Source organism: Schistocerca piceifrons, chromosome 5 (genome assembly GCF_021461385.2).
Source record: "Schistocerca piceifrons isolate TAMUIC-IGC-003096 chromosome 5, iqSchPice1.1, whole genome shotgun sequence".
NCBI lineage: Eukaryota > Metazoa > Arthropoda > Insecta > Orthoptera > Acrididae > Schistocerca > Schistocerca piceifrons.
Window position 1 is genome coordinate 417,345,063 of NC_060142.1, and position 15,447 is coordinate 417,360,509.

The following is a 15,447-nucleotide window of genomic DNA, read 5'->3' on the forward strand; positions in this document are numbered from 1 at the left end:
GTATTAAATCCAGTGACTGGCCACTCGTCATCCAAAGCCCATTGTTGCTTTTATACAATTTTCCACTTTCGAGTACTTCGGTGTAACTACTTGAGAACTTTTATTTTCTTCTAAAAGGCGACAGCGGCCTGAGCCCGGAAGAGGCCTTGAAATGCAGAGCGCATCGCAGCCTCCGCCACGGCCAACGCAACGCGCTCGCGGCGTCACAAACAGTAGAAAGCAAGAGTGGCATATATAAGGGGGCGCCCCGAGCTCACACCGCAGCAGTCATCCGCTCTCCGCTTCTGTCCACTACATACGATGAGGCTGCTCACGGTAAGCACGTCATTCTCTCTTACGTTTATTGTATTTTGTGCTCCACTGCCTCTTAATTGTAGTCGTGCACATTCAAGACGCGATATGGCACCCTTCTGACTCTACCGCAGCGCCTGACGTAGATGAGCACCAACATATCAGGCCTCTGTGCCTTTAAGAGCGTACCGAGGAGAGACCGTTTCCGCCTGGCCCTAGTTAGGCTCTGCCTATCACTTGCGATGCGCCAATTCGGAAATAAGTCATTCATCTGTGAACTGAAACCTTAGTATCCAAAGAAGATTAAACGGGCTTCGGAACCTTCTTACACCCTTCAGTTAAACTGCACACAAGATATTCATACGCCCGTGCACGGCACAATACGTAATTGTGCCACAGATACTCTTCTTTCTCAGTCGTTAGGCGTGCTAAGTCCGAAAACAACCATTATTCAACTGCCAATGCAAACTTCGGCATCCAAATAAGAATAAACTGTCTTAGGAACCTTCTATTGTCTTTCAGTTGAGACGCACGCGAAACATTCTTATATCTGTGCACAGCACAAAATGTAAGTATGATACAGATATTCTCTTACTCTGAGCAAATGGAGAAAAATATGATTTTGTGCGTCTGTTTCCAGAACGAAAATTGTCCAGTTGCGTGAAACATGATAGGTCAAATTCATTTTCGATGCATGTTCAAGCGGAAAGACCAGACAGTATCATGAAAACGTCGTTTCAGTATTGATTGAGAAGGTATTCACCTTCATTAACAATTGGAGTCGTCACAACGAAGACTCTTCCTTCAGTAGAGTGGAACTTGATGGAGACATTACGATTAAAGCCTTTCCTTTACAACAACACAATATGTGCAGGTTTGGAGGTCGATTACTTTCAGCTGAAGATTTATGTCAGACGACTTTACGATTTTATCACATTTTAAATTAGTAAATTTGATAATTATAATAAAAAACTAAAAGATAACTATAAATGTTCAGCATGTAGCCAAATTTACTAATTAATTTACAATGGGACACGACCGCTACGGTCGCAGGTTCGAATCCTGCCCCGGGCATGGATGTGTGTGATGTCCTTAGGTTAGTTAGGTTTGAGTAGTTCTAAGTTCTAGGGGACTGATCACATCAGATGTTAAGTCCCATAATGCTCAGACCCATTTTTTTTTTTTTTTTTTTTTTTTTTTTTTTTTTTTTTTTTTTTTTTTTTTTTTTGTAAATTGACACTTCCACATCATTACGACTTATCGTACACATGATCCATGGAACATTAAAATAACTAACTAACCTCTTCAAATTCATTATAGAATGTTTACAATGATAACACTTTCTGTAGACTGCAATCAGACTCATGCAAATAAAAGTGGAAGCATGTTAGTCTACTCATAGTTGCAGCACCATGATCTTACGTCCCTTGTATGCCCTGTCTTTTGTATTATCTCGTGCGCTCAGTGGTCACTTTGCTAATTTCAAACATAGGTATTTATGTGTACTGCTGTTGTGTTAACCATTGCATTTCATATCAGAGGGAGTGAGAGATCTTGATCAGGCTTTTATGTGGAAGTCACCAATAGGATGAATATGGACATCATTTTATCGCGGATGGAGAGTGAATGACAGATGCAAAGTAACTTCAAGCGTGCCCTGCGGATGTATTTCAGGACCCATTGCTGTTCGTATTGCATGTTCATGAACTAGTAGACAAAATTAAAAGTATCTTTAGACTCTTTGCAGATGATGTAGTTAAACAAGTATCCAATCAAATTTTGTTAAGATTTTAAAGAGGTCGAAAGATTGGCAACTTTCTTCAAATGTTTTGAAATGTAAAATATGCGCCTCACAAAATTCAGAAAATGACTACAATTTCGGTGCGCCACAGCTGGAGTCACTCAACTCATACTAGTACTTGGTCGTAAGAGTTTTTGCGGATATGGATGGAACGAGCACATACAGTGTGAATCGTAGAAAAGGCTGGTGGCAGTCTTTGGTCCACTGGTAAGCTACTGGGAAAACGCAGGCAGTCTACAAACGAGACTGAGTACAGACGCTTCTGTGATCCATCCTAGAATGTTATTCTAGCGTGTGGGAGCCATTCCAAATAGGACTATCAGCTCATATTGAACGCACACAAAGAAGGGCAGTAAGAATAGTCACTGCTTTGTTTGACCGATGGAAGAGTTAAGGAGATGCTGAAAAATCTGAATTGGAGATATATGAAGATAAACGCGAAATATCCCACCGAAGTCTACTTACAAAGTTTCAGGAGTCGGTATTAAGTGAGAATTATAGGTATATCCTACAACCCCCCCCCCCTCCCCCACTTACAGCTACCGTAGAAACAGTGAAGGTAAGCTGTGACTACTTACACAGCGCACAGAGGCAAGTAAGCATGCTCCGTGTTCAGCACATGTAGCTCCCAGACAAGTGATCACGCCAGTTCAAGAAAAAGTAGGCAACTTACTCAAGGCAGTGGGACATTGTAGTCAAGCAGAGGCTGGTCTGCATCTGACTGCACGCTACTAGAGGATATAATGGATAATGAGCACAACATCGGATAAGACTACGTAAATACACTGCCGTAAGAAATGCAGCACCCTAAAGGACTGCGTTCATTGGCGCCAGAGGATTGTAGCGTTAATGATCCATTTTTTACGGTCATTGACGATGAGACGGCGCTCTGGAAGCCTGTCTGCGCTCTTTGTTTTGACTCTGCAGTCAGTAAGCGTGCTGAGTTTAAAGACGAACAGTGTGTACAACATTGATTCTGGGGTACAACCACGCCTCACCATCAAGTTCGTATTCCTGTTGAACAACTCCAACCATTTGAACAGAGTCGAATTATGGGCCTGCGGGAACCTGAATGAACACAGCGACGGGTTGTACACAAGCTGGGTACAATGTACCCGGTGGTGTGTATCTGCTTTCAGACAGTGTTCTGTGAAACTTTCCCACGCCCGTAGATCAGGGTGAAGACATCCACGTAGCGCAAAAGCACATAAAGAGCGACGCACTGTGTGAGCAACAGTGGCCGACCGAATATCATCCACGGACGAATTCTGGGCATATGTTGCAACCGATGTGTCACCACGGACCACTAGGAACCGTCTGCCTTTTGCAGCATTAACACCACGTATGCCTCTGGCCAGGCTACCACTGAACACCAGGACACCGCCCAGCACGGTTATTCTGGTATCATGAGTCGACTGGACTTCACTGTCAAGTGTAGTTTGTGCCGCATGTGAGTGATGGATTTACAAGTGTACGGCGTAGACACAGTGAACGGCCTATTCCGGAAATTATTCACCAATGACAGACTTCATGGTGTGGGTGGCCATCAGTTACAACTGTTGTGTTCCTGCAGGGTAAAGTAACCTGTGCCCGCTTATACTGCACAGATTGTGATCACCGTGCTACTGCCATTTATTTGACAGGAAGTTGATGTGCTTTTTCAGCAGCACAACGTGCTTTTCATGGCCTTGGCCATCAAGATCACCAGATCTCCCGACTATTGAACAATATTGTGAAGCGGAAACTTACTCGTTCGCCAGCGCATGCAAGAACAGTTGCCGAATTGCATCGAAAGGTGCAAGGTAGTTGGAACAGATTGTTGCAGGATGTCATTCGACTCCTTTACGATCGTTTGCGTGCGAGAATATATGCCTGCGTTGCAGCCAGTCTTATCGCGGTCCGCGCGGCTGCCCCCGTCGGAGGTTCGAGCCCTCCCTCAGACATGGGTGTGTGTGTTGTCTAAAGCGTAAGTTAGTTTAAGTTAGATTAAGTAGTGTGTAAGCTTACGTACCGATGACCTAAGCAGTTTGGTCCCATAAGAAATTTACAATTTGCAGCCAGAGAGAGGGGGATGGGGGGGGGGGGGAGAGAAGGAGGGTGGCTGCACTATATATCGCTGCGACTATTTGGACACTCTTTACCGTGACAAGCGTCTCTCACTTGGTCTGAATTTATAATCATATATCCCTATAATGATGAACCACATGTCACATCACTTGTCAATAAAATAGCCTTCTCCTTGAGGATGATGTTCCTTTTCCGGCAGTGTATTACACTGAAGTGACAAAATTCATTGGATAGCGATATGCACGTACACAGATGGCGGTAGCAACGCGTACACAAGGTGTAAAAGGGTGCTGCTTTAGCGGAGCTGACATTTATAGTCAGATGATTCATGTGGAAAAGGCTTCCGACTTGATTATGACCGCACGATGGAAATTAACAGACTTCAAACGCCCAGTGGTAGTTGGAGGAAGCGCAATGGTAGCTGGAACTACATTAATGGCAAATTCCTTTTCGGAAATCGTTAGAGGTTTCAGTATTGGGAGATTCACAGTGTCAAGGGTGTGCCGAGAATACCAAATTTCATATTTATCTCTCGCCACGGACAATGCAGTGGCCGACGGTTTTCACTTCACTTAACGACCGAGTGCAGAGGCGTTTGCGTAGAGTTGTCAGCGCTAACATACAAGCAACACTGCTTGAAATACCCGCAGAAATCAATGTGCGACGTACGACGAACGTTTCCATTGGAATACGGCAGCAGAATTTGGTGTTAATGGGCTGTGGAGGCACACGAGCGACGCGAGTGTCTTTGCTAACAGCACGACATCGCCTGCAGCGCCTCTCCTGGACTCGTGACCATATCGGCTGGACTCTAGACGTCTGGAAAACTGTGAGATGATCAGATGAGTCCCGATTTCCGTTGACAAGAGCTGATGGTAGGGTCCAAGAGGTGGCACAGACCTACAAAGCCATGGACCCAAGTTGTCATCAAGGCACTGTGCAAGCTGGTGGTGGCTACGTGAAATGGACTGGGTCCTCAGGTCCTACTGAAAGGATCATTGACTGGAAATGTTCGCCTACTTGGAGACCACTTGTAGCCATTGATAGACTTCATGTTCCAAAACAATGACGAAATTTTTATGGATGACAATGCGCCATATTACTGGGCCACAATTTTTTGTGATTGGTTAGAAGAACATTCTCGACAGTTCGAGCGAATGATTTGGCCACGCAAATCGCCCGAAATGAGTCCCATCAACCATTTATGGTACATAATCGAGATGTTAGTTCGTGCACAAAATTCTGCTGGATGGCTGTAGAGGCAGCATGGATCAGTATTTCATCAAGGATTTCCCAGCGACTTGTTGAGACCATGCCATGTGGAACTGCTGCGCTACGCCGAGCAAAACTAGGCTCGAGGCCATATGAGGAGGTATGCCATGACTTTTGTCACCTCAGCGAATGCATCATGTGTCACACTGTCTCTATTTCACAACGTATGTGAGTGTGGGAACTTAAATTTCAACAATGCAAAAATCAAGATTAACGGGCATGTTGACTAACAAAAGATTCATATTCATGTAACTTTAACGCCATATCATAGAACGTATGACATTATGTTGGCTTCCTCTTTTATAAACGTTGGCATACTTACAAATTTTTCGCCGTGTTTACATATTGCTTTTGCTTCCTCTAGGAATTGTGGCAGAGATTTCTTCGGCAGAGCTACATTTCCATTTATGAAAATATCTGCTGCTGGCAGAAATAAAAGCGGCTCTAATATGAAATGTATAATTTGCCCAGGTGTTTCTCCTGGTTGTGCTGGCTTTGGCGATGGTGCTGGCGGCCCCTGCAGGACTAGACTCTGACCCGACGATAGGAGATGAGGACACCAGGTCCAACCTGTTCCTACTCAAGAAGAAGCTGCTCAAGAAGAAACTGCTGTTGCTTGGCTGACGCTCTACTGAGCCATGGCTGGCTCGATTTGAGCTCTGTGGTAAATACTCACTTTTGGCACTTGTAGTTGTCCCTCCCAATAGTACCTCAAGCTACGAAAATATTAATTCCTTTTAATAATTTCTTTCTGAAGCACATTTCGCAATATGTACGTTCCACCTTCAGTGCAGGTATAAGCTGCACATACATCAGCACATGCAGTCACAGTACACTGTCATTAAAATTTGCTGCAAGACATCCTTTCATCAACGGCCATCAAACCGGCTGCCAAAGTCTCGGTGGTAAAAAATTACGCCAGAGCTTCAGGCATTCTCTTGTGCCAACATTACTGTATTTAAGAAACATTCTACAAATTAAAGTCCAGAGTGAACCATTTTCTACTATGAAAATCTGTCTTCATAGTCTCAGATATGGCATGTTATAAACTGAGTAGACCTATGTGAGCACAAAATATGTAGCTTCTAAGTTTCACCCTATATAAATAATTAAGCAGAGATACTAAATCTGGAAAATGTTTCAGGATACTACTAATTTTCTCAACAAACCTCCATTGCTAAAGAACTTAAAAGACAAAATTATTTGAAAAATCACTTCAATATAACACCCAAAATTGGTTCAATTTGAGTTAGTTATCTCAGCCACTCTGTTCCTCAGTGAGGTGACTTCAGCGGTTCAGGATCTTCTATCACGATAAATCAGAATAATTTAGAGTTATTTATTTATTCATGTCAAAAACGTTGTACACAAAATAGACAAAAAGGAAAAAAAACAGACTAAAAGTATAAAATTAATATATACAAGGAAATGTAGATATAATACGAGCCTGTTAGAGATACATAATAATAATAATAATACATAAACAGATTACAGATGCTAAAATGAATGTAATTGGACCAAAAATTAGCAACATCACGGCAAATTCCTTGCCCCGCAGTAGGTCCCCAATGTGCGGGAAACTGGGCACTAAGGATAACTTTACAGGTGCTTGGTGGTTTGTTCGGTTCAATATTAGCATGAAGTTGATGGGTCCCCAAGATAGTTACACTTGGTCATATTATCTTTTGCTCTACCTACACCACTTTTTAGTCTGTTGAGGGACTTCCACGTTTTCCATTGCAGATTTTTGCCTGGGGGGAGGGCCTCCGAAAGTGGGATTGAAGACGCGATATCTGCATTTCTTATTGTCCACAGCTTTTGTCGTGTCATTGACGGTGATGCACTGTCTGACAAAGTTTTTAGGAAGCTCTTCCCAGTTTTCAGCCTGCTTAGGGGGAGCTGGTAACCATGGGAAGGGGGGGGGGGGGACAGCGTAGAGTTCCACTTTGCGTCTCTCTGTGTTCACGGCAGCTTCCCTTTTTATATCTGGTGGGGCTAACCTTGCCAGTAAAGTTTGTAGGTCGGCGTTGCCCTCAGGCATCACAATTCTGTTCTACATGTCTCACTGAGGGCATCATCCACATGCCTGGCACGAACTGATCTGTATCAAACAGGGCAGGCGCATTCAGCGACAGATTATCATAACGCATGTACTGATGTTCTGAGTGCTGTCAGTTGGGTACTCCCGTCGGCTACTTGTGAGCTTTCTGATGATGTTATTGAAGGTGAATACTCCTTGCTTGTACTGTCAGTTGGGCACCCTACCCGCTACTTGTGTGCTTTCTCATGATGTTATTGTGGGTGGATACTTTTTGTTTGTTTTGAGTAATAAATATATGTATAAATTCAGGTGGTAGGAGCATGACATCGGGTTGCTGAAACGACTAAGAAAATTTATATTAAAGATGCTGTTGCTGACGGTTAGGTGATATAAAAATTAGGAATCTGACATCCTTTACTCACATGTATTATGTAATGTCATATAGTACAAATTTTGGCGTGATTCATCAAGTCAAACTACAATTATTAGAGACCAGGCATGTGAAATACAAATAATATGTGTTGTAAATTGAAGAAAGTCATGCAGAAGCCTTCTCAGAGAACTGTATGACTAGCTACTGCGTCACAGTACAATTTCAAATTGGCAGCTCAGTTCATTAAGACAATTATTTTGTAAATACATATTATGTACGTTTGTCTTACTGATGTATCCTCTCTCCCTGATAACCTCCTTGTTCTGGATATAAGGAAAGAACAATGTATGTAATGTAATCTGAAGTGCCAGAAGTCGTGTAACTATATATTTTGCCTGATGTATCCAAAAACGAAAAGTACTTAAAGAGTCACTCCTTTGAATTCTGATACCAGCAATGAGAACGCACTTTTTAACAAATGAAGAGTTATGAAACATATTTTCGTTGCGTATTTAAACTTCTTTAATAGTAATTCCGACATTACTGTATTTGCAGATGTCTATTTCGCCGCAGAAGTAGCCTACCTCCTAAGGAATGCGTAAAACGTCAACATCCGTCGTCTACTTCATGACAACGTAGTTGTCTCGCTTTATGTGAATAAATTAGTTATAGTTTCATATTACAAATAATTTAATAAAAGTATTCAGTAAAAATTCAATGTGTATTTTTTGTACTATTGTTAACCTCTTAACCACAATATTTGTAACCTTGGCTGTTGAAACAAGGATAGACAGGGGTCATACTTTCCAATTTTAATATAACATCAAATTTAAAAGTTCTTAATGGTGAAATTCTGAAAAATTCATGTATTGTGAATGGTATCCATTCCTGTTTTACGAAAGAGAACTACCGTGTGAAATCCTCTGTACGATATGGGGAGGTCTATGAGCACATACAACGTCCCCAGAAATGGAAACTGGCGTGATTTTCGTTAATCGGTCAACTACAGCCTGTCTGAAAAATGATGGAGGTCATTTTTGGTGACACAATGATTATTCGCACAATCAAGAAAAAATTTCAATTTACCATGCAACTTCGTTCGACATGATGTAGCAGTTTCTCGAGAAAAGGGGACAGAATTGCGTGATGCATTTTACAACAATCATATCACATCTAAATCTGATTACTGGATTATGTTCCAGAGTTCCGTATTAGTAAAATGGTTCTGAAGACAATGCGGGTCTGACTGCTTCAGTTAAAATCAGCTTCAGTATTTTGGAGGCTGTTTACAGAGGCCTACAGACAAAGAAATTGGTTGAAAGAGCGTCTGGAATGACAGAGCACAATATACAATTTAAAATCTGAAAATCAACAGCTGAGCAGACTGTTTTAGTTAGCCTGCCGGAGTGGCCGAGCGGTTAAAGGCGCTACAGTCTGGAACCGCACGACCGCTATGGCCGCAGGCTCGAATCCTGCCTCGGGCATGGATGTGTGTGATGTCCTTAGGTTAGCTAGGTTTAAGTAGTTCTAAGTTCTAGAGGACTGATGACCACAGCAGTTAAGTCCCATAGTGCTCAGAGCCATTTGAACCATTTTTTGTTTTGTTTTAGTTACTAAAAGAAAATAAAGCCAGAAATGGGTAGAAATTCTTATGTGGTAATAAAAAGTTGTTAGTATTTTCCAAACAAGCACAGAGATCATTGATGCCATCTTCCATTTAGGTTGAGCAAGCCCACGTAGGTATTACTGGATGTGTTGGAAACAATTTGCACGATAAATAATTACAACATGAAAAATTGGCTGCTCAGAAAAATTGAGGAAAGGGACTAACATATATACAGGTATAACATAAAACAGAGTGCAAAGAAACGTCGCATAGAACAATCTGCACGGAAACGAAAAGTATGTAATTACAATAATTCTCAAATAGAAGCATTAATACAGGCGTACAATGGAAAATATTAAACCAATCAGTCAACAAATACATTTTTAGATTTTGTAACAAATATTTGTAGAATTTTATCGTACAATATAAGAAAAATTGCAGACATGTCTCCACTTACAAACTATACTCTGTATGACGAGAGAAGATCGCTGACTGCTAGCAGTACTGTTGCCAGTTTTCAACCACAAAATAAAAGTGGCTACGTCAACACTGCCTGAAAGCCGTAGCTGTGACAACGCTCAGACGTTGCCATAAAAAAGTAAACAAAATCATGCCACATGATTAGAAGTGGCAGATGCGCGAAGCAGGCCCACCCAGACCTCTTTAACTGTCAGGACTCTTAACTTGCCGTACAGACCAATGTTAGTAAAAGACATTGGTGACCGACACATATAAATAATATACGAGGGCAATCACAAAAGTAGGGTCTCCTGTTTTTTATAAGTACATAGACCTGTTTGTTTCTGCAATGTTTTACATCTGTTTACAGCTTGAACATTTAGCTATTTTTTGACATAATCACCATTTCTGTCGAAGCATTTTTGCAGACTCTGTGGCAGTTTTTCTATGCCTATGTCATACCAGCTCGCCGCCATGCTGTTAAGAAAGCTGTGACCCTCTTCTTTCGCCTCGTCGTCGGAGCTGAATCGCTTTCCAGCCAAGTGTTCATTTGACTTAGGGAACAGGTGATAGTCACTGGGCGCCAAGTCAGGACTATAGGGTGGGTGGGTGATTATGTTCCACTGAAACTTGCAGGAGAGCAACGGTTTGCTGAGCGATGTGTGGGCGAACGTTGTCATGGAGAATGTGTACGCCCTTTCTCAACATTCCTCTTCTCCGGTTCTGAATTGCCCGTTTGAGTTTTTTCAGAGTCTCACAGTCCTGTCAGCGTTAACTGAGGTCCCAGTGGGCATAAAGTCGACCAACAATACCCCTTTCCGATCCCAAAAAAACGGTTGTCATGACTTTACCGGTGGACTGTGTTTGTTTGAATTTCCGCGGCTTTGGCGAAGAAGGATGCTGCCACTGGCGTGATTGTTGCTTAGTCTCAAGTGTAAAGTGGTATGCCTAGGTTTCGTCGCCCGTGACAATTGAGTCCATAAAGTTGTCCTGTTCGGCTGCAAGGCGGTGAAGAAATGCGCGGGAAGCATCAACTCGTTGCCGCACGTGGTCCTCAGTCAGCATGCGTGGCACCCATCTTGCGCACACCTTCCGGTAGTTCAATGTTTCCTTTAAAATTATGTGAGCGGTGCCTCGGGAAACCTCAGGAACCAACGTGCAGAGATCATCCAGGGTGATCCGCCGATCTTCACGCATGCTTTGCTCAACCTTCAACACTGTCTCCTCAGAAACTGACGGTCTCCCGCTCCTTTGTACGTCGTGAATTTTGGTCCGACCAGCTGCAAACTCTCTACACCACTTATGAACATTTTTGACGCCCATGCACGACTCACAATACACTTCCGTCAATTGGCAATGGACTTCAACCGGCGCAGTGGCCTTTGCGTTCAAAAACCGAATAACTGCGCGCAATTCGCACTTGGCGGTAACATCCAACGGGAGCTCCATTCTCAAGGACTGCCAAGCCAAGACTGAGCGCCTCAGCCCGGCGTGCACATATATACAAACAGTGCATGAAGCACTCTTCATGACAGTGTGACCAACTGCCACACAAACTGAGTTCTGTACTTATAAAAAAAATAGAAGACCTTACTTTTGGGATTACCCTCGTAACAAGTTTATGATCCTTTATTACGATATGTCACATCAATTATGTTAATGTAACTGTGTATGTTTTAGGCTCTTTTGCAGTAAGTACAACTTAGATGACTAAACTCTTGGAATCAAGGTGCTCAGGTTTTTAAGTAAGAGTTGACTCCAGAATACCAATACAATAATTCCGGTATCACGATATTTTAAACTCATTTCACTAATTGCTGAGGGGCCACATTGAAAAGTTTTGGAGGCGTTACAACAATATTTATTAATTATTCGTTCTAAGAAGATAGTCTGCACGATAGTTGACGGGATTAGCTATTTCGATCGAATACCGAAGACAGTGTATAACTTCAGATTATTATGTTCTTGTTCCCAGTCGCTACCTTGTTAGCCTTCAGTACTATCTACTAACACACTGACATTCTTGTAGCCGTATTATTTAGTTCAGAACGCTGTTTTGTAGTAACGATCACGTGTGGGGATATTAACTTTCCAGTATCTGAAACTAATTATACAGTTTCATTTGCGATTACGTAGACACTCTGGACGCAGTTCTGTCTTCGCTGAAAAAGCTGATGGTACCGACAATGACCATTCGGCTCCGGCCGAAACACCTACTCTTGTCATCTCTTATGGCGAGAGTCTCCTTGGAGCGAACAATTAGTATTTGAGGATGAACTATGTTTTCATAGAGCTGATTCTTTTAAATAAGTTTTTGGTATCAGCAATGCTTGCAGCTATCACAGTGCAGCTGAGATTTCAGAACAGTTTAGACCAGGAATCCATCTTTTCTTATGAAATAAAGTTATATATTCATTAACATTTGTGGATTGTGATTTTAGTTGCCTGATACCGAGCATAATATACATAAAACGAGTAACTTTTATTCATAATAGTTCTTAAATGACTGCTCTAGTTTGGTTTAAGAATCCAGAATATCACCAAACTCGTGGGAAAATGGAGCTTCGCAATGACTGAAATAAAAATACAACATCAAATTTCAGGCAACTTTATAAAAAAGCTTTGAGTAATATACAACTCTACGTCAGATTCATACTTAAAAAATTAAGAGTATTAGTATACACCACTTCCAGCCAGCAACAAAATGGAGTTAAATAAGCTTGTTATTTTGAACACAGTCTCCAGTTTCTGTTGCACATCGTGTATTTTCATAAATTGAATTGTCTTCGTTAATGCCTTCCAGTGAGATGACAAACTTCTGGCCTGTAAAATGACTTTAAAGTACACATAAAACACCAAGTGGTTGAAGTAGAAATGTAAGTTACTAGCCGTGTTACACCAAAGCCAGTGTTCACGTGACTGAATTTATTGTGCCTTGACACTCAAACTGAAGGCAATTCTCTAACAAAACTGAAGAGAACCTACATTACTTAATTCTTAATATTACAGACATGGAAAAGGTGTGTGGTGAGACGAAATCAAATGAGTGGCATTAATTGATGGGCAGTGGGACTGGTCAACATGATGCACTTCGCAGCTCAATATGTTACTGTACCGTACTTTTACTCGTTTGCTACCCTGAACTGCTTGTAGTGCGCTGAGGGAAACACTACGAAAGAACAAAGAGAACACGGAAACACTGATAATAATTAGTGACAAGAACACACTCAGTTATTGGCGAATACTCAACTTGGTACAAATCGGCTCAAGTAGCAGATTCTCAAGTTCATCTACCACTCCAGAAGGTAAAGATTGATAGTAAACAGATCTTGTACCACTAGCATTTTCGCTGAAGACGGGCTCGTGTGAACTCGCTAGAAGCAGACGATGTGGCACAAAGTACACAAGCAGGAAGCGGTCTTCTCGACAGCCGAGCTAACTTGTAACTGGCCGCTCTGTAGTGGCGCCGTCGCATATCACTTTTCTGGTCGCGTCACTGCTGCAACTTCTTGGTGCGACAATGCTAGGCTATATGCCGTCTCTGGAGTGGGTTGTCAACCTACCGGAGCATGTGGTGCTGTCTGGTGTTGTGTGCTGCGCTTACGACAACAAAACATATATTTATATATATAGGGTGAGTCAGGAGGAAATGTACATGCTCTGAGGCGTGATTCTGAACGATAAACTACATATTGACGTAAGTACTATTGCGAATGTTTTCAGAAATGGAACACGTTTAATATCACTTTTGTATGTTTTTCTTGAATAACTTGAAAACCTTACCCTCAAACGAAACTGTGTCTCAGTACACAAACCAAATTAAATTTGCTACAAAGCAAGGTCGTATTTATTTTTTCTCCAGGACTAATCATTTGCGCGAAGAGATCGCGAGAATATTTAAAATCTCGCGCGACGCGAGTGCACTGTAGCTTAGATACTTTTTGTAGGCCAGTTTGAGGTAGTTTTCCGACTTCATAGACCACAAGAGTTCTGTATTAAAATGTTCGTCTCAACTTCCTCTAAAGTGGTCTAGCTCGTAAACCATTCGGTATAGGGCATATGTCCACATCAAGTTTTTTGTTCAGAATCACTAATGCTATCACCCGTCAAAACACACCTTTCCTCCTGACTCACCCTGTATATATATATATATATATATATATATATATAGTGTGTGTTTGGAGGTAATGGCGCGTATCAACGCCCTGACATAGACTAAAAGAAATGAATGTGGATAAAATGAATAAAAACCTTGTCACACGATGAGGAATAAACCTACAAAATGACACTCACAAACTCACTCCCACCTCATTCGCGTTGACCCACACAATTATGCAATCTCACACACCTTAAGACATCGAAGCAAGGGTGAAAGGTGGTAAACATAGGAGTAAAATATAAGTAAAATGACAGAGGAGCTAAAATAACAGCACAGAGAAATACGACTCACTGACCACTTACTGAAAACAAGGATGAGCCAATCTATAAACTACCTTAAATGTGTTAAAACGAAAGTAAAACAAGAAATACAAGAGAAAAGCTGGAGTATCAGCATAAGGAAATGAGACTGGCTGACCAATTACAAAATATATCGATGAGATAGTCACCCTGTTAAGACATTAAGAACATTTCCCTAAAATTTCGGGAAACAGGTTGAACATATCACAGAACCTTAAACCTCTAACCACTTTAGTCTGAATGTTACCTAAAATATACAGGGTGTACAGCAATTAATGACGTAAACGCTTACAGTTGAAAATACACGATACTAGAAGCAAAAAAGTCTCAATAAACATAGGGTCGAAAACGCATACCTTAAGAGCTACGAGCGATTTTTCGTCTTCAATACTGTGAAGCAAATCTCTTCCACTGCAAGCTCTTTCCTTTCCACATTTTGGGATGTAGTAGTATGGAACAAAATAAGAAAAAATGTCAGTAAACATTTGCTCTAAAATGCATACCTTAAATGTTGTGAGCAATCGTTCATTGGAAGAGTTGTGTTTCCAAAATGGTTCAAATCGCTCTGAGCATTATGGGACTTAACATCTGAGGTCATCAGTCGCCTAGAACTACTTAAACCTAACTAACCTAACGACAGCACACACATCCATGCCCGAGGCAGGATTCGAACCTGCGACCGTAGCGGTCGCGCGGTTCCAGACTGAAGCGCCTAGATCCGCTCGACCTCATCGGCCGGCCTGTGTTTCCAAGTAGCGAAGATGGGCACGTGGTCATAGCTCTTAAGGTATGCATTTTAGAGCACATGTTTAGTGGACATGTTTTCTTGTTGTGGTCCGTACTACTACTTCCCAAAATGTGGAAAGCAAAGAGCTTGCAGCAGAAGAGATTTGCTTCACCGTACTGGAGATGAAAAATTGCTCGTAGCTCTTAAGGTATGCATTTTCGACCCTATGTTTACTGAGACTCTTTTGCTTCTAGTACCATGTACTTTCAACTGTATGAGTTTATGCCATTAATTATGGCAGACGCTGTAGAGCAGATCTGTCGGCAAATCGGTCGTTGTCCTCTGGTTTGAA

The 15,447-nt window shown here is 41.8% G+C and overlaps 1 long non-coding RNA gene across 1 annotated transcript; it reads left to right on the top strand.

The window, feature by feature from the left end:
- The first annotated feature begins 212 nt into the window (after window positions 1-212).
- On the top strand, window positions 213-8,531 carry LOC124799300. The gene is made up of 3 exons (XR_007017010.1): window positions 213-315; window positions 5,903-6,095; window positions 8,401-8,531. It is a non-coding gene; the product is annotated as an uncharacterized LOC124799300 (long non-coding RNA).
- Window positions 8,532-15,447: the final 6,916 nt, after the last annotated feature.